The sequence below is a fragment of the Mirounga angustirostris genome, unplaced genomic scaffold (assembly GCF_029215605.1).
Source record: "Mirounga angustirostris isolate CCGP_5_RB_7025 unplaced genomic scaffold, mMirAng1.0.hap1 SCAF_10, whole genome shotgun sequence".
In the NCBI taxonomy this organism is placed as follows: domain Eukaryota; kingdom Metazoa; phylum Chordata; class Mammalia; order Carnivora; family Phocidae; genus Mirounga; species Mirounga angustirostris.
Window position 1 is genome coordinate 72,057,763 of NW_026991718.1, and position 26,087 is coordinate 72,083,849.

Sequence of the window (26,087 nt, forward strand, 5' to 3'; positions counted from 1 at the left end):
AAGCAGGCTTCCCGCCGAACAGGGAGCCTGATGTGGGGCTGGATCCCAGGACCCTGGGACCATGACCGGAGCCAAAGGCAGACGCTTAACGACTGAACCACCCAGGCGCCCCAGGAATATATTTTTTTAATAAACATTGCTTAGGGATTTAAAATGCTACTTTGGGGGCACCTGGGTGGCTCAGTTGGTTAAGCATCCATCCGGCTCTCGATTTCGGCTCAGGTCATGATCTCAGGGTCCTGGGATCAAGCCCTGAGTCAGGCTCTGCGCTCAACGGGGAGTCTGCTTGAGGATTCTCTCTCTTCCTCTGCCTCTTCCCCTGCTTGCACTCTTTCTTTCCCTCTCTCTAAAATAAATAAATAAATCTTTAAAAACAATTAAAATGCTACTTGAAAAAAAGGAAAAGAAAATGCTACTTCAGATGAGGAGAGAGGAATATTGGACAGGGCAAATGCCGTATCTTCATTCATTCCAGGAGGCCACCAATAGATAATTTCTAAAATACAAATTAAGAAATAACAATATGAACATACCATTTAGTGATAAGGTAACTTTTTTTTTAAAGATTTTATTTATTTATTTGAGAGAGAGAGCATGAGTGGAGGGTAGAGGGAGAGGCAGAGAGAGAAGCAGACTCCCCGCTGAGCAGGGAGCCTGACATTGGGCTTAACCCCAGGACCCTGGGATCATGACCTGAGCTGAAGGCAGATGCTTAACTGACTGACCCACCCAGGCACCTCAAGATAACTTCTGTAAGAGCAGTTAAGAGTTAAAAATAGTTGTCTTCGGCTCTTTTTTTTTTTTTTTTTTAAAGAAGGTACGGCAGAGAGGGGGCAGAGAGAATCTTAAGCAGGGTCCATGCCCAGCGTGGAGCCCCACACGGGGCTTGATCTCACAGCCCTGAGATCATGACCTGAGCTGAAATCAAGAGTTGGTAGCCTAGGGGCACCTGGGTGGCTCAGTTGTTAAGCGTCTGCCTTCAGCTCAGGTCATGATCCCAGGGTCCTGGGATCGAGCCCTGCATCGGGCTCCCTGCTCCGCATGAAGCCTGCTTCTCCCTCTCCCACTCCCCCTGCTTGTGTGCCCTCTCTGTGTCTTTCTCTGTCAAATAAATAAATAAATAATCTTAAAAAAAAAAAGTTGGTAGCTTAACCAACTGAGCCACCCAAAGATTTTATTTATTTGACACACAGAGAGAGGAAGCACAAGCAGGGGAAGAGGGAGAAGCAGACTCTCTGCTGAGCAGGGAGCCCAACGCAGGGCTCCTTCTCAGGACCCTGGGATCATGACCTGAGCCGAAGGCAGACACTTAACCGACTTAGTCACCCAGGCGCCCCAGTTCCAATTGATTTTTAAAACTATATTTCTCTATAAATTTAATAAAATGTCTTGAAATTTAAGTAAAAAATATATAAAAATTTAAAATTAGAGTAAAAATAAATGAATAAATTATAGATAACTTGGAAAATATAGAAAATTATGTTTAAAAATTTTGTTATTGCTCATATGCAGCCATTAATGTTAATTTTAATTTTTCTCTGCAATCTTAAAAATAGTTGTGATCATGGTGCACAATAATTTATATCCTTTTTTTTTTACTTAGCACGTTTTACTTTCATATTATTACAAATCCCTTTAAAGTTTATTTTCGCTAGGTAAATAATCAAGTTATCAAATCATAATTTATTCAACCATCCCCCTCTTTTTTTGTTTTTTTAAGTAGGCTCCACTGGACCCAGCATGGAGCCCAATGTGGGGTTTGAACTCACAACCCTGAGATCAAGACCCTGAGATCAAAAGTCAGACATTTAACCGACCCAGGTGCCCCTCAACCATTCCCCTCTTGATGGTTAATCTTGTTTTCAGTTATTCCATATACAGGGGTCTTCAGTATCCAAGTATAACTTGATCCACAAAAAAGACCTATTAAAGTGAACCCACTTCAAGTAGAATCAAAATCTCAAAGTAGTCAACCAAGTTTGATTTGGTCTTTACTTAAAAAAAAATTGAACTAAAAATTAGGAAAATATCCTATAATTGCAACTACGTATTAATTCCTAAATTAAAAAGGAGGCTGTGTTGAGTTTAGTTTTTCTGACAATTATGATAGTATAGTGACATCCTTCACGTCATATTGTTAGCTAATTTAACTTTGTTGGATCCTCACTGGGCAATGAAAGGCTTTTCCTGTGATTTAGGCACTTTTCCATCATTTTCATCAACTTCATGAAATCCTGCATTTTTGGATAAAATTTTCATTTTCATTTGCAATTGGATTTGCATTTCATTTGCAATGTATTATTAAATATCATTTAATGATGACAGAGAAAAACTGACTTACAAAGACACCGATCTGTCTGCAATGGTGGATGCCAGTGTTAAGCAGGGAGAGATGCTTGAATAGGATATAATTTTGTAAGAGGTCAGTTTATTGGAGAACTCTTCTATATTATGACAACTTTGTTTACATTCACAACTTTGTTACGTAAGGATAATGGTACCAAATACTCAGATCAAGAGATTAATGCTAACATAAAACTCAATGCATAAAATCTTTTCTAAGTTTTGGCATCATTTTTTATGGATTATCACAAGTGGTATTTACTAGAGATGATATACGGCTTCTTCATCTAGATTGCCAAACCTTTTAAAAAAGTATTACATTCATTTATCTTCAAGTGAGTGACCATTTCATAAAATTTGTATAAATTTTATTTATCTTTAATTTAAAAAAATTTGTTGACTTGATAGTAAAAGAATGGTATCTCATTATTCTAATTTAATCTGTAGGATCTGAGACCGTACATTCTAATTATTTGTTAATCAGGGATTTGTGGTTCTTCCTGCATACTTTCTGGTCATAGTCTTTACCCCTATTGGGTGGAGTTTTAACATTCTTTTTTGTTGATTTGTACAAACTCTACAGTGAAAAGATATTAGCACTTGTACTTGCTGAAGCTTTTCGGGGATTTTGCCTTTTACTTTGGTGTGTTTATATAGAGAGAAGTTTAAAGTGTAAAATATTTATGTCGTCAAATTAGAGAGTTTGTCATCACCTTCTGGAATGTAAGTTCCATGAAAGGGGGACTGTCTTATTCATCAATGCCCAGAGCCGAGTACAGTGCTCAGAAAATGTGTTGAATGAATGAATGAAATCTATCTTTTCCACCACTTAAAAAATTCCCTCCAGAGATATGTTCACTTTAATTTTCTTTCATGTATTTGGCATTTTGATTTTTTTACAATTCTTTGGTTCTTCTGAAATGTGTTTGTGTACAGTTGCACGGTAAGGTTGTGGTGTCATTTGAGCCCGACTGGCGTAGGACATGTTGCCTCATTGCTGGTATACCTGAAACCTACAGTCACCCGAAATCTGACCTGTAGATCTGGTGCCATATAGGACGACCTATAGACACCCACTGAGTCACTTGAAACCTTTTGAGAATGAGGCAAGTAATAAAAGATGGTTCCATATAGGTGTGCCTCTCCTCCTCCTTTCTTTCCATCATCTGTGAAAAGTAGCCCGTGGAAATGTGTTAACCATTCACACATAAAATCTCCAGGAGCAGCCAGTTAAAAGACAAATAAATGACCATGTGAATGCATAGCAGATCAGTACATGATTTTTTAGTTCTAAAAAGTACATTAACTTTGGATTTGAAGATCCTCTAGGATTGTAAGTGTCTGAAGGCCTCTCAGTGTGGAGAAGCTGTTCTCCCTTGTTAAAAAAACACAGCCTCTTGGGTGCTCAGTGGGTGACTCAGTGGGTTAAGCGTCTGACTCTTGATTTCCGCTCAGGTCATGATCTCAGAGTCATGATCTCCGGGTTGTGAGATCAAGCCCTGCATCAGGCTCCATGCTCAGCAGGGAGTCTGCCTGGGATTCTCCATCTCCCTCTCCCTCTGTCCCTCCCCCCACCATGTGCATGCTCTCTCTCTCTCAAATAAAGAAATAAATCTTAAAAAAATAAACAAAAACCCAAACCAAACCAAACCAACAACAACAGTAAAAACCCACAGTCTTCTTGTTTGTGTCAGGGATTCAGTTGGTGAATTACATTTTGTCCCCAAAGTGTAGGTAGCTCTCAAGAGAAGCTGTTGGTAAGGGATTTGTTGGGTTGGAAAATGGTTTTTAATCTTCAGATTACCAGTGTAAGGTTGTATACTCATTGGCTATTTCAGTTATTGTTGAAGTAATAATAATTGGTTATGGATCGGCACAATTGTTTTGTCCATAGTTAAGATTGTGAGGAGGATATTTATGTGAGCATTTTGGGATTGATGCCAGGAGACATGGTCTACCATTAATAAAAAGGACCTTTTTGCACCCATAAAAAGAATTGTATTGGCAACTTCTGCCACCTTTTAGCATCTTGATAATAATGACCAAGCCCCACAAATCCCAAGCCCTAAAGGTACAGTTGCTTCATAGTGGGATTGTTTTAAAGAGGAGAAAACTGCAACAAATCCTGGTCATTCTTACTCAAGGGAATTGGACAAAGTAAAACTTGTCATTTGTGGTTTCTCCTCCCCTTACCCTTCCCTTTAATTGATTTAATTGCTCTCATAAATGACCCAAATAAATCTCTTGACCTACCAAAAAATTGCATGGATTTTGTTCCCTCTTGAGTGTGTTTCCAAGTGTGGGCATTAAGGATATCAGAGATTCTGCACAACTTCTTTGAACATATTGGGGACACGGATGACTTTATTTAATACTCCCATTAGGGTAAAGAGGACTAAGGAAGATTCTATTTTCCAGGTCTTTTTCCCCCAGTATCTTTTTCCCCCAGTATCTTTTTCCCCCAGTATCTACTTGGCATGTGGTCCGTACAGACCCAGTGCTTCTCTTGTCTATTGCTGGCAGCAGCACATACTAATACAACCCCTTGAAAGGCAGTTGGGCAGTGTGTTATCTCATGGCCTGCTGATTCCATTTTGAGAAAACCCTCCTAAAGTAATAATCTTTTTTTTTTTTTTTTTTTAAGATTTTATTTATTTATTTGACAGAGAGAGACACAGCGAGAGAGGGAACACAAGCAGGGGGAGTGGGAGAGGGAGAAGCAGGCTCCCCGCAGAGCAGGGAGCCCGATGCGGGACTCGATCCCGGAACCCCGGGATCATGACCCGAGCCGAAGGCAGTCGCCCAACCAACTGAGCCACCCAGGCGCCCCTAAAGTAATAATCTTATGTACAGAAATATTCATCTATACAAAGATATCATGAAGGGATTACTTATAATAACAAGATGACAACAGCAGTGATGTAGGAAAAATTATGTGTATAGAAACCAGGAAATGCACCAAAATCCGTTTAGTGGTAGTGGCTATGCTGAGGTGTTGTGATTAAGGGTGGTTGTTTACTTCCTTTCTTTTCCATTGCTTTTATAGTTTTTCAAAATATAAGTTCTAGAAGTCAGAAAAGAGGCAGGGTACTTGCGTGGCTCGGTTGGTTGAGCGATGGATTTTTGATTTTGGCTCAGGTCATAATCTCAACGTGGTGAGAATGAGCCTGGCATCGGGCTGGCGCTCAGCGTGGAGCCTCCTTGGGATTCTCTCTCTCTCTCCCTCTCCCTCTGCCGGCCGCCCCCCTCATGCTCACACCCTCTTTCTCTCTAAAAAAAAAAAAAAAAAAAAAGTCAGAAAAGAGACCGTGTTTAAAAAAAGAAAAAAGAAAAAGAAAGAAAAGAGGTAGTAGTGTTTGAGGAAAAGAGCCATCAAAATGGTCAACATAAAAATATTTTGTTACTGGGACGCCTGGGTGGCTCAGTCGGTTAAGCGGCTGCCTTCGGCCCGGGTCATGATCCCAGGGTCCTGGGATCGAGTCCCACATCAGGCTCCTTGTTCAGCAGGGAGCCTGCTTCTCTGTCTCTCTCCTTCTGCTTGTGCTCTCTCTGTCAAATAAATAAAAATCTTAAAAAAAAAACAAAAAACTTTGTTACTTAAATAAAAATAGCGCCACTCACTACTACTTAATTAGGACTCAGTCATTCCCATGATTTGGGGCTTCCAGTGATTTGCTGAGCAGATTCTTTACAGTTATTAATTCTCACAGTTGTATATAAAGTGAAAAACAAGACATGCACACCTTTCCTGACAGTAGAAATAAAATCTTACAGTGTCAAACGAAAATGAGTTTCTTTTATTTGATGTCAGAAATATTTCAAGATGTTTCTGTATTTTTTAAAACCTGACAAGCCTATAAAGAATAAGGAAAGGATTAGATAAACAGGAAAGAGTCTGTACAGATAGGAGTGAGCGTTATATGATTTGTCTGTTTTAGTCACATTTAATAGTAGTTTGAAAAGGGGATAGCAGATCTGTGCCATACTCTCTGCATTAAAACTAGCACTCTGAAAGTATGCTGAATCATCCCAGCTGCTTTTGCATTTACGAAATTAGTTCAATTAAAAACTAAGCTGATAGTTTGAAATTCCACGAGGAACAGAATAATTAGTAAACATGGTCAGACTGAATCAAGCCAAACAGAAATTGATTTCTGCTTGAATGGAATCCGAAATATGATTAATGCAGGTCCCAGTCTCAATCTCCTCAAAGATGAGTTCACTTGTAAGTAACATTTCTGGAAAAATATAACCTTTTAAATATAGCTACAGATGTACTAGGATTTTTTATTTATTTTTTATTTTTTATTTTTTATGAAAAGATATCCTGGCAGTCTTTCTTTTTAAAAAATTTGTGCAAATTTTCCAGTGGTATTAACACCAGCAGAGTCCTATATCCCTGTTTGGCTGCGAGGGTAAAGAATTTCCTGCTCTCCTTTCTTATAACAATATCTTGACTGGGAACAGGAACGAGAATGTAATCGGTAGGATTTTTTTTTCAGTTGCAAGTGACAGAAGCCCATCCTGGCGTAAGCAAACAATTAGAACATAAAAGTGGCATGGAATTCCCTGGCGCACACAGCCTCTGGGACTTTTACCACTGATTTACCTTCCTCCGGCCTTTACGCATGCTCTGTTTATGAGCTGAGCAAGAGCGGCCACGAGCAGTCCCAGGCGCACACCTGCCAGCCGAGCCACCTGAGTGTGAAAATGCAGGCTCTTCGGATTGGCCAGGCGACAGTCACGTGTCTGCCCTGGGCCAATCGCCGTGACCAGGAGTGGCTAGCTCAGCTGAAGTTCCTGCGCTCAAGTACCGCCTGAGGTTTCTAAGGCTGGTGGGTCTCCGGGGTCATCCAGAAAAGGGAGGATGGGCCAGTGAACACCTGCAGCAATGCTGAATTGCCTGGGCGTCCCCGGCAGGTGCATTCCTGCAAAAGCTGCCTTTTTATGGTGGGCAGGTTGGTGATCACTCAGTGTTGCCCGCTCATCGGGCCCCTCCTGGGAACCCCAGACTGCCGTGGTTTCTCTCCCAGCAGGAATAAACAGTACTGAGCTACACTTAAGAGGTACGGTCAGTTCCTAATTTAGCAAATGTGACTAACTTTTGCCCTGAAAATTTTGCATCTACCCTACTCAACAGCACGCATGTCTCCCTTCTTTCTTTCTCCTGTGAACTTGTAGACCAACAGTTACCGAATTCTAGAGTTGAGGACGCTCTGCTGGCAGGCCTCCTCCTGAATTCCCAGAGAGGCAGCTCCAGCTTGTCTCTGTGCCCACCTCCACACAGGATTCTACTGTCCCTGCTGGGGCACCTGTTGTCTTTTTTGGGCAATGTATTCCAGCTATTACACACATGTCACCAAATTGGGGGGAGATCCTTTTTACCACCCCATCTAATAATTTCTGTTTATGCTGCTTATTGTGTTATACATGTGTATAGATAGATATTTGGGGCCATACATTTTATTTCTGACCTTTTCTCTCTTCAAGTATGATTCACTGAAAGTTGTGCCTAGGATCAATGGGGACAGACTATGTGCTTTTCCTAGGTTCCCTTTAGCTTTGTGGTTTTAAAGAAAGATAGCTTAGAACTGAGCAGTGAGGCCTCCCAGTAGTGAGAGGCAAGGTCAGTAACTGGCTCTGGATCCCACAGCCCAGGCGCTCAAGCATTTGTTTGTAGCCCTCACCCAGCCTCACTTTCTCGGGTTACATGGAGGTGATAGGTTGTGAGCATCGGGTGACCAGAGTGGGTACTGGGCTAGAGACGGCACAGGGCTGGGCAGCTGCCCTGGCAGTGGCGAGGGACCAGGGGAGTTCTCAGTGGGCAGCCGTGGAGCCTGCTGCACCTGCTGCAGACCAGGCTGGAGAGGTGCCCTGAAACCTGCAAACCGGAGGCGGACGGCTTGCAGAGATTGGAAATACAAGGGTGACATTCAGCATTTTACACCTGCAGTTAAAACCATTCTTAGTGTTAATACACGTGTAAAAAATAATGAAGTGGTAACTGTCTGGAGAAAGTTGAATTTCAGGTCCCTATTTTTTTTTTTTTTTTTTTTGGACGGGAGCCTATGCACATTTTATTTTATTTCTTCAATGCACTGAATTTGTCTGAATGGTTAAAATGAATGGCATTTTCCTCCCTAGGTGGCTTTCCCTAACCTTTCCTGTTACTGCTTCTGTACAGACCCTTCCTCCAGCCTCTTTGCCTGAAAACTCCACCCCCTCCTTACTCCTTAGGTCTTAGCTCATCTGTACTTCCTTAAGAGCTTCTCAGGCCCTCAGACCAGATCAGTGTACCCTCTTTCATGCTCTCCCATAGCATCCTGTATGTCCTTTTGTGTCATATGCCACACATTTGTCATGCTTTTTGCATGGCACATATATATATTCCCTGCTAGAATGTGAGCCCCATGGGAGTAAGGAACATGTCTATCTTGTCAATTAAGACTGAGTTCTGCTGCTAGGAACAGAGACCCCAAATAACAATCTTATAAATGAGAGAAGAACATATTTCTGTCTTGCATAAATTTCCTGCAGTAGGCAGTTTAGGGCTGGTGGGCCAATCCAGCAGCACCACATTTCTGCGTGCAGCTCTGCTAAGCATGGCTTCCATTCCCATGACCCCAGAGAGCTGAGAACATGGGACCAACCAACCGGGGGGAGGGATGAATAAGCTGCCCTCTCCATAAGGATGCTCTGGAATTTGTACATACCTCTTCACCTCTGTCCTGTTAGCCAAAAAATTAGTCACACAGTCACACCTAGCTTCAGAGGAAGCTGGGAAATGTAGCCTTTATGCTGGGTAGACATGTGCCCAGTTAAAAATTGTTCTCATACTAAGGGATAGAATGGATATTGGGAGACAGTCGTATACCACTCTATTCCCAACTCCCAGCATGCTGTGTGGTGCACTGTATATTGGCCGAATGAAGAAATGAGCTGAGCACTTATGTATCCGTTTGCTAGGGCTGCCATTACAAAGTACTACAAACTGAGTGGCTTAAACAACAGAAATTTATTGTCTCACGGTTCTAGAGGAAGTCCAAGAGGGAGGTGCAAGCAGTGTTCGTTCCTTCTTATTGCCGTGAGGGAAAATCTGTTCCGTTCCTCTCTCCTAGCTTCTGGTGGTACACTGACAATCTTTGGCCTCTCTTGGTTTGTAGACCCCTGCCTTCGTCTTTGCATGGTGTTTTCCCTGTGTGCGTGTCTCTGTGCCCTAAATTCCCCTTTTGATAAAGGATAGCATTCATATAGGATTAGGGCCCATCCTAATGATCTCATCTTAACAATTACACCTGCAAGGACCTTATATCCATAGAGGGTCACATTCTGAGGTACTAGTAATTCAGAATTCACAGGAGCTATGAATTTTGGGGGGACACCATTCAACACAATAAAAATGTGTAGGGTTTGTGAATTTTGAGGGGATCACAATTCAACACATAATAACGTGGGATCATTTCATCTACCCTCACACAGTCTTTCCAAGGTACCTGGCATTTTGCTGCTCGGGGATGCCCCCGAGTGATACACCCTTTAGTTCCAGAGCAGTGTGGTGTAGCTTAGCCAGTCCCACTCTCCCAGCTCTGGAGGAGAAGTGTGTTACATGGAGGCACGGCAGGGCTTACCAAAGGCCTACAGTGGTACTGAGCGTTACTGCCCATTGGGAAGCTCCTTCATGGTATGACAGGGTCCCAGGAGCACTCCAGAAAAGTCAGTAGGGCCCATGCATTCTTAGCCCTTTGTAGTAAGTGGAAAGTGGCCGCTCTTGGCACCCTCCCGTGGCCCACTGACATCACACTTAGCACTTGGCACAGGCCAGAGACAGCAGGGCCTCGCGTAGAACCTTGAAGCCAGGCAGTTAGCTCAGCCCTCCCTCAGCACCGTCCTCACTCCTCACACCTTTTGGGATAAAAAGTATCCCAAAAGGGATAAACTCCTCTGAGGTTGAATCTAGTATTTTATTCATTTGTGCCGTCCCTACAGCTCCCATCGATTAAAGTGGCTCTTGAGTAGAAACTCAATGACGTTTTCAAAGAGAAGAGAAAGTTATTATCATCTTGTCAGGAGGGTTGAGATGTAATCACGCCCCAAAGCAGAAGAATGGGTAACTCTGAAAGTTTTCCTGTAGTTTATTTTGGCAGCAGGTCCTGGGACCCTAGGAATGTGACCGTTCTGTTGGCTCTTGGCATCGAATGTCAGTGGTCTTTGAAAGGCGTAGCTTTGGGAAACCCAGAGCTGCCAAATCATGACCCTGACAAAAACAAGGGTTAAGAAATGGCTCATCTGATTTGTGTGAGAGGTGCTTGGGCCTGCCTGATGAACCTGGGTGCCGCCCCTCACCCATGCATCCCACATAATGTGAACCAAAGCTCCAAGTCATGCTCATTGATCCCCAGTAATTGAGGGAGCAGCCCTAAGCATTCCTATGTTCTTGTTTTAAACACCCTCCCGTCGAACTGGATCCATTATCTCAACCCACATTCCGAGCCATGCTGCCCCCTTCCCTCCATTCCTGCTCTGCCCACTCACATTGTCCTCCGAAGTAGGGACTCTGCTGGGGCTGCTGCCCGCCCATTGCAGGATGTTGGCCCAATCATTACTTCTCACTTGGAACATTCCTGTGGCTTCTGGAATATGAATTTGGGCGTGTATCCACTTCCCTAATGTTGCCTTTTTAAAAGATTCCATCGGACACGTGTGGGGCAAATAGCATGTAGTCATTTCTTTCTGCCCCAAGTCGTAGACCCTTTGACTTAGATGACCAAGCCCCCAAGCCCAAATAGGGAGGCTCTGCATAGCACAGGCCTACATCAGTGCTTCGCCAAGCCTGGCACCTGGACTCCCGAGGAGCTCCTGATTTGGAAACTCAGAAAGGGAAGCCACATCAGGCTTGGGGGAAAGGGTGCATGTGGGAGCATTTCTCCGCCGTCCTGCAAGTGGCTCATGTAGGCAAGGAGTCAACGGTGGCACACGTGGCAGCATCTTTTGCCCCAGCTACCACTGTGGCGTGAAAGTACGGCATTTACCATGGCCAACCCCACGGGGGGTTTGTTGCTTACACTGTTCCCATCGGATTCCCCTGGATTTCTATGCTTTGGTTTTTATGGCAGCTCAGATTGCTCCAGTGGGAGCATAGAGGTCACTCCATACAGAGATCCTCACCCTTGTAGCGATCTTTGTCCCACGTATGTATCAGTTTCAAAGCATTACTGTTTTCATCTCTCTGCCGTGAGTTGTAGAACTAGGAGGTGCATCCATCCCTTGATTTTCAGACTTGCGCTTGACTGTTAATAACAGATTCCATTCATGGAGGAGTAATGGAGAATAGCAGCCCGAACGACACAGCTTTGCCACCCACAGGAGGGAACAAGGGAAAGTCCTGCTCTGAAATCCCTCGGAGGGTCTGCAGTTGGGCACCTGTTCTGCCGCATCTGATGGGCTCATTTGCAGCCCAGCCTTACCTATGAGAAAGATCTCACAGGATACAGTTCTCTGTTCTAACCTTTTTGTTAATTTTATCTTTTTTCTCCTTTGCTCATTTTTCACGTTCATTTATCTATACAGTAGGTGCAATTTTTTTTTTCATATCTCAAGAGCGCTCAAGTCCATTGTAGAAAAGTTAGAAAATGCAGATAAGAAAAACAAAATTCTTTTTACACAACATGCTGCCACCTAGGGAAAACAGTCCGTGAACATTCCATTCCCTGTGTTTTTAGGCACATTTTTTTTTTAAGCTTGCATTTGCCATTAACAGTACTTGGGAGGGGCGCCTGGGTGGCTCAGTCATTAAGCATCTGCCTTCGGCTCAGGTCATGATCCCAGGGTCCTGGGATCGAGCCCCGCATCGGGCTCCCTGTTTGGCGGGAAGCCTGCTTCTCCCTCTCCCACTCCCCCTGCTTGTGTTCCCTCTCTCGCTGTGTCTCTCTCTGTCAAATAAATAAATAAAATCTTTAAAAAAAAAACAAACAGTATTTGGGAGTAGCTTTATGTCTGTAAAAATTCATCACTAGACAGCTGGATGGAAGAATCGCGATGTATTTAGACAGCCACACATTACTGGTCATTTAGTTGATTTCCAGTTTTCAATATTTAGAATCAGCAGTTGTGGCCAAATACTTGCACCCATTCTCAATTGTTTTCTTAGGATGAATTCCTAAATGTGGACTTGCTGGGTCAGAATAATAAACATACATCCTCTCTAACTTTGTATTGTAAAAACTTTAGACGTATATACCACACAGACACAATACTCCAGCGAACCCCTGTGCACCCATTCAACAATTGTAGCTTCTGATCAGTGTGTACTCCCACCCACTTCCCCTCGTCCCTGCATGATTCAGGAACAGATCCGAGACATTATGCCAGAAAGACTCATTTCTATCAAATAGCACAGGTATTTGAAAATGGGAGAGAAAAAGTGAACTGCTAGAAAAAAAAAATAAGAAGTTAACATCTTGTCCAGATTATCCACTGTGATGTTTGGGCCCTTTCCATTTTCCCTGCTGTATGTGGGCTCAGGACTCTCCATTTGTCTTCAGATTCCTGAAGCAATCTGGTAACTAGCCTCCTTTCTCTCCCTCTGGATAGGTGTAGACATTTACAAGCCATTTCGTGTCTTGCCAAATTGCCCTCTAAAAAGGCTGATCAGGGCGCCTGGGTGGCTCAGATGGTTAAGCGTCTGCCTTCGGCTCAGGTCATGATCCCAGGGTCCTGGGATCGAGTCCCGCATCAGGCCCCCTGCTAGGCGGGGAGCCTGCTTCTCCCTCTGCCTCTGCGTCTCTCTCTGACTCTCATGAATAAATAAATAAAATATTAAAAAAAAAATAAAAAATAAAAAGGCTGATCAAATTTATACTTGCACCAGAATCGTAGAGAAGTGTCCATGATGGTGGTTAACGTTTTGGATCTTTCTCTTCTTTTTTCTTTTCTTTTCTTTTCTTTCCTTTTCCTTTTCCTTTTCCTTTTCTTTTCTTTTTCCCCTCTTTCCTTCCCCCTTCTTCCTTTCTTCTTTCTTCATGAATTTTTAGACCCTGAAACAAGAATCATATCCTTGTTTTAATTAGAACTTATTTGGTTATTAGTGAGGTTAAAGCTCCGCCCCCCCGCCACCGTTTCCCATATGAACAGTTGTATTTCCTCTTTGTGAATTGCCTTTTACTAATTTTTCTATTAGGATGATTGTCTTTTAAAAATTGTGTTCATTTTATGTTGATGTCATAGTGTTGTGCTTTTGTCAGTGAATTGCTGTGAAGAGTTGTTTGGACTAAGGTAACACATACTATACTCATGGGAAAGAATATGTGCACTTTATAAAGCTAACAGCTCAATGTAGCAGTCATTAACAGTCTGAAGGACAGGTATGGAGTGAGGCGCACCAGTGTGGGGCGGCGGGTCCAGGCAGGACCGAGGGGGAATTTTACAGGTCATTTAATCTTCAGTCTGAGACACCCACAAGGCAGGTAAAGCAGGTATCGTTCCCACTTCACAATGGCTTGTGCAAGGGCACACCTTCATATCTTCCAAGCAAGGGATTTTTCTACCATTTCACAAGTGATCTGTGCGTTTATTTGTGGAAGGCAAATAAAGCATTAAAATATAACAAACATTAGTGATTATAAAAAACTCTTTTTCTCCCCTATAGCATGAAGGCCCAGGACCAGGTCATTATGACTTGAAAATACCTCCAGTAAATTCTGTTACTTCCTGTTTTCAATCCAAAGTACCTCGATTCCTGCCCACTTGTTCTGTAAGTACTCTAAAAGATGATGGTTGTAGGTTTTGTGACTGGAGTGGGGAGGGCAGTGGGGGTTGGATTAGAGTTCTAGACAATTCTAGTGTGTATGTATGTATCTAATTGCTTGTCGAGGTGGGAAAGAGCACAGAGCTAAAAAATCTGGCAAGCCCCCAGCCTGTTTCATGCTCGGAGTGACTCCAGACCCAAAGGTGGTGGCAGAATTTTGGGTCCAGTTGACAACATCCAGCATAGTAATTAGCCATCAGTGTTATGACCTGGGTGCTCTGTGGGAAAACATGTTTAATGAACTGAGGCAAGCACTGGGCAGTGGCTGGCCCCATCCATCTGCTGTTCGTTGTGTATGTGGCTTCCGGGGGTGTGTGTGGCTTCAGAGCAGAAACATTGGACCAAAGGGGACCATGAAGGCATGAGCCACCATCCTGCCCCCAAGAACTCAGGATAGACAGCAAAGAGGGTCAAGTCCCTGGAGAGACACAGGTACATCGGGGGAGCGCTTGAGCCTCAGAGGCCTAGAGAGGACCAAGAAAAATTGCAAAAGCACAACATGGAGCTTATGAACAGTGGCTATTTTTGTAAAAAAAAAAAAAAAAAATGCTGACAGTTTTTATTCCCATGGCCTTGTTGTTCCCAGTCTGCACCCCAGTTTGAGAGTCCCCAGAACTCACTGGTATGTAGCCTTATTTGAGGTGGTTGGGGAGACAGAAATACAAGTTCTGCCCATCCCTGGGGTTCAAGGAAGGGTGGGTGTTCCAGGCCGGCGTCTTGAGGATCTCGCTCCAGAGCTACCAACTCTGGTGGCGGGTAGTGTGGTCTTTATCTGGAGGAATACTGGGGAGTCCCTGTTAGTAAAATTAAAAACAGACCCAACAGCAGGAGGTGGTGAGTCCCTCCTGCAGGTCCTCGCACCCTAGTGGCATTAGCATGATCCAGACACAGATTTCTGTCCAAGCTCACAGGGCTGAGCATCCTCAGGAAGTTGGAATTATGCTAACCAAACTCCCAGGAAGCTGATAGAGAAGCGAGAAGTTGTAGTTTTTGGTTTTTTTTTAAAGATTTTATTTATTTATTTGACAGAGAGAGACACAGCGAGAGAGGGAACACAAGCAGGGGGAGTGGGAGAGGGAGAAGCAGGCTCCCCGCAGAGCAGGGAGCCCGATGCGGGACTCGATCCCAGGACCCTGGGATCATGACCTGAGCTGAAGGCAGTCGCTTAACCAACTGAGCCACCCAGGCGCCCCAGAAGTTGTAGTTTATAAGTAATTTACAAGTGTCCAGTAAGGGGGCTGGTGTGTGGAGCCACTGCTCTATGGGGTGTCTCCCCTTATAAGAAACTCTTCATCGGAGCCAAGGACAATCCCAAGTTTGCTCAGTGACAGTGAAATCAGGGCCGGGGGATGGAGCCAGATGTTCTCAAGGTCTGAGAACCACCACCGGTAGCCTCCTGAGGGGTAGCCTTGTGAGACCGAGGCCCACAGACCTCCTGTTCTGTGGGCTGACTTTCCAGGACTCCACATGCATGTTGCTTCCTCATTAATAGCACTAATAAAGGCGTCAGCTTCCTTTGACATCTGGCCAGGACTTGATTAGATTTCCAGGGTGCTCCTCTGCTTTTGGCAAGGGAAACATCCTGTCATTTACAGCAGCTTCGGTAGGCAGCTGACTTCATCCACTCTGGGCTGTCCACTTGGTCCCACTCTCAGGGTAATCCTATTTCCACTGTCTCCGTCTCCGGGAGAGATAACACACTGCGAAGAAGGATGGAAATGACAAGCCCATGATAATAGGGAATAATAACAGCCCTGGTAGCTAACGTGCCGAGCTGTGTCTGCCGGCCTGGGGCTCTCTGTCCGGGAGGGTCTCCAGCAAGCCTCATCGCCTCATCTGTCGGGTGAGGCTGAGGAGGCCCAGGGCCCAGGGTCACACCCAGCCGTTGGCAGTGGGACGGTCACAACCCTTCCCTGAGCCACACGCTCAGACACCGATGCTTCAACAGACCCAAGATAAAATCCCTTCAGGCTTCAAGAACATGTCCGTGGCCCCCAGCATGGGAAATGCTGACCTAAGAAATCGAAGTCTTTGTCTGAGTCTATGAAAATGACATTCAGTTGAATTTGATCACTATAGAAGCTTCATTGACATCACTGGCAAATTTTCTCAAGAATTTCATCCAAAGGAAAACATGACTTTTATTTTTTATTTTATTTTTTTTTAAAGATTTTATTTATTTATTCATGAGAGACAGAGAGAGAGAGAGAGAGGCAGAGGGAGAAGCAGGCTCCCAAGGAGCAGGGAGCCCGATGTGGGACTCGATCCCAGGACCCTGGGATCATGACCTGAGCCGAAGGCAGACGCTTAACCATCTGAGCCACCCAGGCGCCTGGAAAACATGACTTTTAAAAATGGGAACTCGTAGATCCCTTGAGACTACTTTGGACCCCGGGGTCCCTTGAGGTACAGAAACCTGAGTTGAGGCTTGTGAGGTCAATCACCCAGGTTCAGAATGCATTTTCTGCAACCCCTTACCACTAGACTAACTACTGAGGTGGCTAGAGGGGAGGACAGTGGCATTCCCAAGGACAGGAGCTGTCTGGGCAGAGTGCCTGCTGAGAAAGTGTGCCTGGAGGGGCAGCTGGGATGTGAGCCCGCTGCCCCGCAGGCCCCGCGGGCCTAGGCCGGAGTTTGCTCGTCGGCCCTTCTCGTGGCACCTCTGGAGCCCTGGGGAAAGCCGCGGACAGGAGCAGGCCTCAGCTCCAGGGACGTGCTCCAAGTCGAGGGTGCTCTAGGCCGCAGCGCAGTCAGGCGTGGCCCTCGTCTTCCCAGTGGGGATTTGCCAGCCACGGCTGAGCCCACGGCCGGGCTCAGGGGGCTCCAGAGTGTTGGTGTCCCAGTCTCATCAGTCCCTGTTTTCTATTCTGTTTTCAGAAAACCCCCGGCCCAGGAGCATACAAGTCTTCAGTGCAATTCCCCAAGCAGCCCCCCACCATAGCCAAAATGGGCCGGGAGAATAGCCTTTTCTTCAACAACACAATTGGCTTTTAAAATAAAGCCATCTTGGCCCTAAGCTATTTTGAGTTTAGCAAGTTCTTCTGTTTAGAAAACTCTATTTTCTGTTCTTTAGGAGGGTTTGACTACGGAACATCATCAATTGCCCAGGCGACCCTCCTGCCCGCCTCTCTGGAATAGTCCCAGCATAATTTCCAGTTCACTCTCAAAAGTGTCCTGGTTTGAATTATAAACTGGGCTCACTCTGTTTATTGTCAAAGGATGTGTTCCAAGACACTGCCCCTGGGCTGCCCTTGGGGCCGCTTGGACAGGCCCTGATACGTCCGGGCTGTGCTCTGCGTGGCCATGGGCTCTCCAGCTGGGCCCCGATTGCATGAGGGCTATAATGCCTCCCAGCCTCATGGAGGTGTCCTTGGGGGTCAGCATTCAAGGCCAAGCTGAGTGTGCCAGGATCCCAGCAGGTGGTTTTTTCTCTCTCTCGATTCCCTGAAAAGAATAATATTGATTCAACCCAATGGGTGTTTGTGGTTTTAAGTCAACAAAAATATTTGAGTATTTGCTCTGTGCCAGGTGTGTGCTGGGGTTGGGGAGTTGGGGGGGGGGAATGAGTAAGGCATGTGACTGAGTTTGGGGAGGGTTATAGGGGAGACAGGCCAGAAAGGGAATTTGGAGTAGTCCCTGGCTCCAGGAAGTCTTCTGTGCCATGTGGCTCCTTCCGGTCACCTTGTGTCTGAAGCTCAGGGGCTGCCCTCACATGATGGCAGTTCTACTGGGAAGACAGGCCCTCGTGTCAGGAAGCTGTGAAGTCACTGCTCCTGATTTGCAAAGGAGGCCACAAGCAGGCAGAGCAGGGATGAGGCCGCACGGCCATGAGCGGGGAAGGACAGCCGCATGCAAGGGACCTGGAGGCTGAGATGCGCAGAAAGGAGAGGGAAGAAGGTCAAGGGCAAGGCCCCCGTGTGGGTGAATGGCAGGAATAAACATTTGCTGGAGAGGGACTGAGGGGGCCTGGCCCAACGAGGAGGGGTTGCCATGAAGGTGGGAGGGAGTTGGGTGGGGCTTGGTCAGAAGCCGGGGCCCCAGGCAGCCCCGCGTGCAGGGAAGACCTGCTCAGGGAGCCCCAGCTAGAAACACCCCCACCCATGACAGCGGGTATCTGGTTGGAGAGATTTCAGGATCATTAATAAATGAAGGGGATCTTTTTTTTTAATTAAAAAAACTTAAATGAATATAAATGCTTATATTTTGTGTGTTTTTTTTTTAAAGATTTTATTTATTTGATAGAGAGGGACAGCGAGAGAGGGAACACAAGCAGGAGGAGCGGGAGAGGGAGAAGCAGGCTCCCCGCCGAGCAGGGAGCCCCGCATGGGGCCCGATCCCAGGACCCCAGGATCGTGACCCGAGCTGAAGGCAGATGCCCAATGGACTGAGCCACCCAGGTGCCCCTATTTTGTTGTATTTTAAAAAGGGAACCATGCCCCCATCTCTCTTCCCTAGCCTTACATAATTATAAGCCTTATAAAAGGGGTGTTGGAGGCAAGAAAAGGAAGGTTGTCATCTCAGTGAATTTATTCAAGTTTCTCATTTGTTGGTGAAACTCCCCGTGTTGTGTTCTTTCAGAATAGAGAAGAGCTACTTGGAAGATCAGACATGTCTCAGGGGTGGTGGCTGATCTTGTCCCACTTTGATCAGAAGATGGCTGCAGGGCAGCTAGTTCCAAATTTTATTCTCCAATTGGGTCAGAGTCCCCTGCAGGGTCAGAAAGTAACAGTGGGCAGTTCTGAGAGGGGGTTTTCTCTAGGAAGCGGTGGCTCAGGTTGCCCCTGGTGCTCAGGGAAGCAGTGGGTTCTAGAAAGTGAGAGGCAAGAGGTGGTCATGTCTGTCTGGGGGTTCATGGATGGAAAGTGAGAGGAACCTCTCATACCAGCAAGAGGTGTAAGTATGTAGGGGTACCTCCCTGACAAGAGTGGGAGCCAGGGGCTGCCTCAGTCTCCCCACTGCTTCTCTCTCAAGCCTGCTTCTGTTCCCTTGGAGGGCCAACCTTTGCTGCCTCTTCACATGTATAGGACCTATGTGGCTACCTCAGCCCCTCCACAGTCATTTCCCGAGCCAACACCCTGAAAGAATGTCAGCAGCCCCTCTTGGTTCCAGGATCTGGTTCCCAGGGGAGAGACTCCAGGTGGCCAGCTTGGATCAGGGGTCTGCCCCTGGGCCCTTCTGCTGTGGCCAAGAGGGTCGGGGACCCTTGGTGTGGACACAGCTGAGGGGCCCAGCTGTGTGGAGTGTGTGTAATTGGGGTGGAGGGCAGTTCTTTGGATTCTAGAAGGGAATGAAGACCCTTTGAGAATAAGGAAGGGAGGGTCTTTACCCACCTGCAGGAAGGGGGTTGGAGAGGCTTACAGAGACTTCCCCTGGAGGTAAAACCACTGGAGAACATTCTGCAGGGCCATCTGGACCCCCTTGTGTTTCTTTTCCATTCGCCAAGCTTTGCCTTTGGCTCCCGTGACTGTCTTTCTGGAGCTGGGGCTACCTCAGCCAGCTGCCTGTAAAGCAACACTCACCCTCCTTTGTGATTCTAGATGATAAGACAGTGACTCTGCCCTGGGATATTAGCAGAGGGGCTGGTGGGAGCAAGGTGGCGGGAAAGGCAATGTTTTACTTCTTTGGTGTATTCCAGTATTTTTTACCGTATTTCCTACGAGGAGGCAGAGGCTTTCCCAAAGAGACTAGAGGAATTCTGGATGGCTTTTTCCTGCCACAAGCCCGAAACTGAGACAGTATCTGAAGAGCAGGGCCTCCTTCTGTTCTTTCCAAGATGGAGAGACTGGACAGACCTGGGTTGACTTTGAGCTTGAGCTCTGAGATGGGGATATTCACACCTAGCAACAAGGGCTGTTGTGTGCATCAAATGACATTTCCAGAAGGGCTTAGAAAAGCCTAGAGCGCCGCAGATGGAAGGGACCGTGGTGTCTATCCTAAGCCGCCCCCCCCCCCCACCCCATCGACTGCTGTGACACAGCTTCTCGAGGCCCCTGTCCTGGCTTGCCTGACCGTTCTCTGTTCCTCTCCCCTCCCACCAACCCACCCGCAACTGCCCTCTGAATTTGGCTTCAGCCAGAGGGCATGGCTCTTCGTGGCTGCAAATACCTTCTGCTGTTTCCATGTGAAATTCTCTCTCCATTAAGTCAGAGCATGTCAGAAGTCACAGCACTGGTGGGGACAGCTTGTCCTCCTCTGTCTGCTCTCCTTCCCTTATTCCTCACCCGCACTGCTCTCTGAGCCTACAGGGGACACCTTACAGACCTGGAGGCCAAGGGCCACAGGTTGCTTGGGAGCCAGGCCCCGCCTCCAGCACCATCTCTCACCTGCCTCATGCCGCTGACCTCGGCACCACAGAGCCGCCTGGACTCGGGGCCCCAGGCCTGGATTGTTTTCAAAGCCCTGTTCTCTTGAAAACATAGTTCAAAATCTGTAAGTTCAGAATCAGTGCTTCTAAGCTGCATTTTAGAATCCCCTGGGGAACTTTAAAAAAAATCCTGGTGCTGGGCAGCTCCCAGACAGATCACATGGAACTCTCTAGGGGTAGGACTTAGGCCCAGTATTTTTTTTTAAATGCTTCCCCCCTCCGCCCCCCTGCCAACCCCAGGTGACTCTGATGAGCGGCCGAAGTTGAGGACTACCGCTCAGATGGTATGAAGGCACCAACACCAGTAACTCTGTGTGGGGCAAGGGTAGTCTTCCCAGCCCTAGAGCTTTAAGAGGAAGAGATTGACCCATATTAGCATCTGGCTGAGGCCTGAGGGAAGAGGATGGCACAGGGCTGGTCATTCTGGGAGAAGCTAGTACCCAGAGTGTCATTAGGTAGAGCTTGTTCTGGGTAGAAAGGAGCACAGGAGCCTTGAACCCAGGCACCTCTCACCAGCCTGACTCTCGGCGGGGCTCCTCACAGACCTTTTGTTTTGGCCAAGGGCAAGGCTGCAGGTGTGCAGAGCCTGTGGGGCCCAAAGGGCAGGGTTTGGGCTCTAGATTCAGGACCGCAGGGGCTGGGTGGGCTTGTGGGGACCAGTGCCAGAGACGCAGAGCCTGGTCCGGCTTACCTGCAGCCTCCCCAGAGAAGAGACGACCCGGATGGCAGGAGGAGCCAAGTCTGCACCCGTGGAGGCCGGGAGGTTGGAGGTGGTGAGTTAGCAAGGGAGGGGAGAGAGCTGAGACACAGAAGTTGGGAAGGAGGGGTAGCCAGAGATAGGGGAGGCGCAGGGGGCGGACACGAGGAGAATCGTCTCCCAGTGGGTGCTTCTCGTGCATGGCCTTGTTGACCATACCCTTGGGCAAATCAGTGCCAGGGAAAAGGTGTTACCCTTCGGGAGAGCTGTAGGGGCTCAGAGAGGCCCAACCAGCAGCCGGGGAGGTAGCAACATGGCTGCTTTGGGTGGGAATGTGGCTTAGTACCTGAGAACTGTAGGCAGGACGGTGGGCTCAGGCCCACCTTAGTACCTGAGAACTATAGGCAGGATGGTGGGCTCAGACCCACTGACGCTGCATCTCTGGTCAGCAGAGCAGGCTAGGCAGGGACAGGAGGCAGGGATTGACCAGGCATTCCATTCAGTTCACCCCGGTGGAACTGAGAGGCCCGGGATGGGGGCAGGGTGGGACAACAAGGCAGTGTGCTGAGAGATGTTTGGGTCACAGATGGAGCTCAGGCTGGCCATTGCTCCCTCGTCCTTCTTCTGAAGTCCCAGAGCTCAGAGGTTCTGCCTGGCAACGGAGGGCCATCAAGGAGAAAGGAAGACGCTGGAGATTCCCGTGTTCAACAGGGCCGGAGGGGACACTTGGAAACATGCCAGGCAGGGTCACGCCTGTTGAGGCTTCGAATCCCCACCCCCTCCTGGGCTGGGCATGGGAGCTGGACCGCACAGTACCCCTGAGCCCATGTGCCCAACCCTGGGCCTGGGGGAGCCTTCACCAAACTGTTTCGTTTCCTGTGCCTTTTCCCATAGACTTTGTTGCTTCAAACCACACAGACTTACTGTCTTATGGTTCTGGAGGTGAGACGTCTCCACATCAGTCTCCCTGGGCTCAAGTCAGGGTGTTGGCAAGGTTGGTTCCCTTCAGAGGAAGCTCTGGGGGAAAATCTGTGTCCTTGTCTTTTTTCGCTTCTAGAGACCACCCACCTTCCTTTGCTCATGGCTTCTTCCTCAAATTTTACTCCAAACTCCCGTTCCCAGCACACCTACTCCTGACTCTGACCCTCCTGCTTTCCTCTCGTAAGGATCCCTGTGATTGTATCAGATTCACCTGGATAATCCAGACAATCTCCCCTTCTCAGGATCCTTAACTTAATCATGTTTGCAAAGTCCCTTTACCACGTAGGAGAATAGGGTACCTGGCTGGCTCACTCCGTAGAGCATGGGGCTCTTGATCTTGGGGTTGTGAATTCAAGCCCCATGTTGGGTGTAGGGATTACTTAAATAAATAAACTTAAAGAAAATCTTTAAAAAAAAAACAAAACCATGTAGAACATATTCCCAGGTTCTGGGGATTAGGACACAGACACCTTTGTGGGGGATATTATTCATACCTTCACACCATCTGTCTAACCTGTAGCTGGGATAAGGAGTGAGGCATCCTTCTGCCAGAAATACTCCCCGCACCCCACCCTTGGTGTGCTAACTCCAAGCACCCTCTCCCATCTTCCTGAGGCTGGTTGGGTTCCCTCTCATAAATGCCCCGGCAGTTCCCAAATACTGGCCTGAGGCCAACGTTGGACTGTAGGCTCCTACTGGGGCATCAGTGAATTTCCCAGTGCCTGGAACAGCATTAACACATAGTAGATGCTCACTGAATACTACATATGCTCCAAGATACACAATTATCCTTTAGGAAACGGACAAGTTTTGCATAAAATGTTATGGAAGTTCCTTTGATTATTTTGGACCACAAAGAATTATTTAGCGAATGGCTGTTAGCCTGAATAACCTTAGATGTTGCTGGTGTTGGGTGCTGACAGAAATCATCTGATGAAGTAAGTTTTTAAAAAGAGGAGGTAAAGAAATTGAGTACTGATTTAGAAGTCCTTCCTGGAGGTATGATCACAAGGTTGGAGGTGTTAGACGTTATAAACAAGCTCTCGCTAGATCACTTAAGAGGTAATTGTGTTAAAAGTTGCACTACGAGGGGGCACCTGGGTGGCTCGGTCGTTAGGCGTCTGCCTTCGGCTCAGGTCATGATCCTGGGGTCCTGGGATCAAGCCCCGCATCGGGCTCCCTGCTCTACTCCCCCTGCTTGTGTTCCCTCTCTCGCTGTCTCTCTCTGTCAAATAAATAAATAAAATCTTAAAAAAAAAAAGTTGCATTATGGGAAGTGGGGTTGGGCAGAGGGGGTAGTCTCCCCTAGTGTTTTACAGAAGGTACTTCTAGCTCCAGATAAAATTTCCAGTGGCCACATTATTCCAGGATTTTAAAAGCGCCCTCTTATTATTGTTTTAATTCTAGTATAATGTACAGTGTTATGTTAGTTTCAGGTATAGTAAAAGTACCCTGTCTTAAATAACTTACATGGAAATGAAAATGAAGCTTCTGGAAAACTGTGTCCAATGACCCACGTATCTACAGTGTAGGTGAAGATCCTAATGGTGAAGATGCATATTTCTACGCTAATTTATAGAGTAGGATTAAATACACGTGTAACTTTATTAAGAAGATAAAATGGATTGGGCCCAACTGCAGGCCCTTGAGCAGCCATAGGAGACTCAGGAGGCCTGTGGCCCTTTGCGGAGCCCCTGCCTTAGCCACCCCCAGGATAAAGCGCTGGGATGGCATGGGGGTCGGGTGAGAGGGAAGGCTGTCAGCCTGTGGGTGGGGACAAGGTGGCCTTGCTCTGCATTTGTAGCCCAAGCCTCCCAGGGGCAGGAGAGCCTCCCTAGAGCCCAGCTGGTCCCGTTCATGAGGGCACGAGTAGGTGTAGCCGAGGCCAAGTGTGGGGGATGCAGGGGCTGCACTCAGGAAGAAGAATCCACTGGGCCCGTGCTTGCCTGGGTGTTCTGACAAAGTGTAAGTGTCCCCTAAGAGGATGGTGGGAGGTGGGTAGTGGGGAAGGAGGGAGAGATACTTCGGGAAGGTGTGGGAATTGGGTCCTGAAGAATGAGGGACATGGAGTGAGCCCCAACAGGAATTCGGGGAAGAGGCCCTTCAGGGGTGGATCTTTGAGGCCACAGGAAACCTGGCAGAGGCATAGGAGGAAGAAAAAGGAGGAGAAAGAAAGAGAGCAAGGCCCCAGGAGAGTGCTACTCCCAGCTGAGAAGAGGAGCTGTCTGGATGCAGGACGGTGCCCTGGCCCCAGCCCAGCCTCCGTGGGCACACCCCCAGCTTGCACTGGGCCAGGCCCCTGAAGCCCCTGCACTCTTGGCGGGGTGCTCTCAGGGTGGAGGGGGGGAGTGTGAGCCATATGGGAGGCCACCACCCACAGCCACTGAGCCCTGGGCCTTGTTGGGGGGTGGGGTGGTGAGCTGTAAGCCCCTGGGCAGAAGACAAAAGTGCGAGGGAACCCAGAACCCAAGAGGTTCTTGACCTCTTCCTCTGGGCCCCGGGCCGAAGCAATTGAGATTACAGTTACAGATGGGGCGTCTTGACCTCAGAGTCAGGCTGCAAGGGCTAGAAAGGTTGCTCTGGAGAGAACGGAGCTCTAGGGCCTCCACCGTCTTTTGGCCCCTCGGAGAGGGGGCGTCTCTCTTCTTTTAATCTGAGAGCTCTGTTTTTGCGGAGATTCATCTGCTCCTAACTTCCTGCCCTTAGCACCCTGCTGCCCTCCTTTCCATCTGCCCCGCGGCTTCTGCTCTTTCCAGCTTCTGCTCCATCACCGGCTGCTTCCCCCGTCCTCGGTGCCACACTCCTGCCGCAGAGGCCAGACCCTCGGCGGCCTTTAGCAATGTCACTGTCACGAAAGGCAAAGAGAGGCGAAACGAAATGAAAGAGACAGGACAACCAAGTGGAGTGCGTGCTGCGGGGCTGGAGGAAAGCGCCAAAGAACACGAGCGACCAACTGGCCTATGCATGGGACGGGGGGTAAAATAGCGGGTCAGCGTTGAATCTCATTTGTTAACCGTGCTGTGCTTCCCTAAGACAGTGACCTTTGTTCTTTGCAAACACACTGAAGTATTAAGGGGTAGAGGGGCATGATTTAAGCAACCTATGCTCAGACGGTTCAGAAAAAAAAAATAACAATACATGTTTTTAAAAGAAGTCCCCAAATGGGGGCGCCTGGGTGGCTTCAGTCGTTAAGAGTCTGCCTTCCGCTCGGGTCATGATCCCGGGGTCCTGGGATCGAGTCTCGCATCGGGCTTCCTGCTCGGTGGGGAGCCTGCTTCTCCCTCCCCCTCTATCTACCCTTCCCCCCTGCTCTCATGTTCTCTCTCTCCCTCTCTCAAATAAATAAAATCTTAAAAAAAAAAAGTCCACAATGACAGTTAAGGGAGGAAGAGAATAAGAGGGGGAGAGAGTGAGAGAGAACGGGAGAACGGTGACAGCACCAGTCTGGGGGCCCCCTGCCGTGTCCCAGGCTGTGGGCCCGTCCACAGACGACGAGCCTGGGTGGTGGAGCCCACCCATGGTCCCGTCAGCCGGCAGGCAGGGCAGTGGCGTCACAGGGCCCAACACACAGCTCCTGTGGTGAGCCTGTCATGTTTCCGGGCTGCCTGGCATCTTCTGAACCCCCCTGCTAGCTGGGGACCTTCCAGCCTCTTGAGTGACCTTCACTTAAGGCATGTCCTCTACGGCCGCAGCTCTGAGCATCACCCATTCCTCCTCACCGAAGCCAGGGCCCAGGCCTCCAGCCAGTGGGGTGTCGCTGCGGCACCCCCGGACCTGCGTGTCGCCCCCCGGTGATGCGCGTTCCGTGCACCGCAGAGGGGCCAGGGCGCTGCCGCGGGGACGGGCACTGCCGGTGGCTCTCTGCACGGCCAGCGAGCGGGCGCTGTGCCGGGTCCTCG

The 26,087-nt window shown here is 47.8% G+C and overlaps 1 protein-coding gene across 2 annotated transcripts in view; it reads left to right on the forward strand.

The window, feature by feature from the left end:
• The window catches only part of STPG4 (sperm-tail PG-rich repeat containing 4), a 68,029-nt gene that overhangs the window by 20,371 nt on the left and 21,571 nt on the right, over positions 1–26,087 (forward strand). For both annotated transcript variants that reach the window (XR_010405704.1, XR_010405705.1), the window contains exon 3: positions 13,988–14,092. The gene's annotated coding sequence lies outside the window, so the exon portion shown is untranslated. The remainder of the gene's footprint in view (positions 1–13,987; positions 14,093–26,087) is intronic.